This window comes from Psammomys obesus, unplaced genomic scaffold, assembly GCF_907164565.1.
Source record: "Psammomys obesus unplaced genomic scaffold, mPsaObe1.curated_primary_1811, whole genome shotgun sequence".
Classification (NCBI taxonomy): Eukaryota; Metazoa; Chordata; class Mammalia; order Rodentia; family Muridae; genus Psammomys; species Psammomys obesus.
In genome coordinates this window covers 20,235,461-20,238,005 of record NW_026585895.1, presented here as the reverse complement: position 1 = coordinate 20,238,005, position 2,545 = coordinate 20,235,461, and the positions used below count along the sequence as shown (strand labels likewise).

General features: G+C 37.1%; 1 pseudogene; it reads right to left on the bottom strand.

Annotated features, from left to right (window-relative positions):
- Positions 1–279: 279 nt before the first annotated feature.
- On the bottom strand, positions 280–585 carry LOC129671673 (cytochrome b-c1 complex subunit 10-like; annotated as a pseudogene).
- Between the last annotated feature and the right edge of the window lie 1,960 nt (positions 586–2,545).

Genomic DNA, 2,545 nt, shown 5'->3' with positions numbered 1-2,545 from the left:
TGGGTGTGTTCTTCTTTAGTTTGGGCAAGTTTTCTTCTGTAATCTTGTTGTAGATCTGGTCTTTGCCAAGGACTTTGGATTGTCCTCCATCATCTCTGCCTGTATGAAAGGTTTCGTAGATCCTCTACTTTATCTTCAACTCCTCACATTCTACTTTCTGCTTGATTCATTACTTATAAGGCTTTTTCTTAAGTTTTCTAAGCTTTTGGGTTTCTCAATTCCATCTTCATTTCAGCCTGCGTCCTTTTCTTTTTTCTTTTGGAGGCAAGCTCCCCAGGAGCGAGTGGCTTCCTAGGCATCCTCCGCAGGGCTGCTTCTGAGGTGGCTGGGTGTGGCACCAGTGAGGCTTGTGGCAAGAGGAGGGAGCTGCCTAATCCTTCTTAAACTTGCCATTGATGTAAGGCACTCAGTCCAGGATCAGCCGCCAGTCCGTGGCCCACACCAGCCCCACAGCACCCACACCGCCCCACATGCTGGCTGTGGGGATCCAATTCTTGACCAGTTCCTGGTAGCGCGGGCCTAGAAACCTGCTTAGCATCGCTGCAGGGCTTCAACAGTCAGGGTCACCCTGTTCCGCTCCCCTGGGCCACGGCCCTGGGTCCTTTTCAATGTTTCAATCTCCTTGTGGAATTCTGATCTCAAGTCTTGGCTTCTTTGTCATTTCTGTTAGCCTTACATTTGTGTTTTCTAAGGTTTTTTTTTTTTCTCCTTAAGTTTTCTTTTCCTCTATAATTTTATTGAGCTGCCTTTTCTCCCCTCAAATTTCTTGATTTCTTTGACTCATTGCCTAGACCCTAAACCTAACCCTAACCAGGTTATAGGAAACCTGACAGAGGGGAGCAGCTGGATGCTGAGCAGAAGGGACCTGTGGATGGTAGCAGGCAAGATTGGTTATGGGAGAATCCCAGATACAGTTTATGAAACAGACAAGAGCAAGAGTGACCAAACTAGTTGTGAAAATTGAATGTGGATCTTGGGCTACATATGATGTATTGGGAGAATTTCCCTAGCATGGAATTAGACCCTGGAAAAAGTGTGGGAGATTGGTTGGATAGATAAATTAGTTGCAGCTCAGAAGGGACCTCTACATTTTTTTTTTTTAACCTTGCTCAAATATGTTTTAAAAGCATTCAAAAAGTAGTTCCTGGATAAGGAAATGGCTCCATGGATGAAGTTCTTGCCACACAATCTTAAGAACCTGACTTCTAGGTCTCAGAACCCACCTAAAACTGGTTGTCATGTGTCTATAACTGACTTTTTCCTGTGGAAAAATGGTGGGAGGAAGAAAGATTTCCAGAAGCATATTAGTCAACTAGACTGCCCTGTTAGGCTAGGCATGCCATGCAGCCATGAACAACTAGAACAGAAGTACAACAGTTTAAAATGGGTGGAAATAGAGGAGTGACATCCAAGATGGTTTTCTGGTCTCCACACACATACATTTATACACACACACACTTGTATGTGTGTGTGTGTGTGTGCGTCATAAATACAAAAAAACAAAACAAATTTTGAAAAGCATCTCTTACTTTATGCTTATAAGTACAATTTTCCAGCAAATAAACATTATATACATTAATGTGTAAAACTGCTCATTTATATATCCTATAGAAAGATGAGAGTTCAAGATGGATTTATTGAATTGTGTTCATTCAGTATCCTAGTGTAAAAAACATGGAATGCTATAAAAAATTATGTACAATGCATACTTTTTATTATAATAAAATAATAATTTTGACATAGCCCACTAAACTTATTTTGATTACTTTGAAATATATTTAATATATTACTAAAATGAATAACCATTAATGCCTATAACATAGTTTTAAGCTATGGGTCATTCTGCATATAAAAAAAGAAAAATAATGGTGTAATTATGGAAAAGAAAGACAATATTTTCCCATCATCATTCCTTAGCAAGAAAATATCAAGTTAGAATGTACTTGGATTTTATAATGATATACTGTTGGATTTCAATAATTGCTGTTTAAGTAGTTGCTATTGTGATGTTTCAAGGGGAAAAATCATTAAATGGATTTTGGTTTGGGGCAACACTTCCAACTACTTTTGAAATTGTCACAAACATACATGGATGAAGTGTTTACCATACATTATATGTTCTATAAATTGATTTAAAGTGACATACTCAACATTGGCAATAATAAAATTAAAGATTGATCAATTTTGAAAGGCATTGAAAATGCTCAAATATTCAGCCAAAACCTGAATTTTATTCATAAAATAAACAGATTGTCTCATCACGATTTCAATTTGGTTGTTTTTAACAAGTGACACAATTATGTATATATACCTAAGTGTTTTTAACTTGGTTTCATCATGATTTCTTATCAGTAAATATTTGAGTAGTATATGTATTTTGTTTACCTATGCAGTGTGCACCAAGTACAAACTTCTTCAAAAAAAGGCTCTTGAAAAGGAAAAGGTTAAGAGTGTCACATGTGAAATGTTAGTTATTCAAGTTACTGATTCTTAAGCATTTAGGAAAAAGTTGATGTTTCATGTTTAAATACTGGTGCTATTTAAT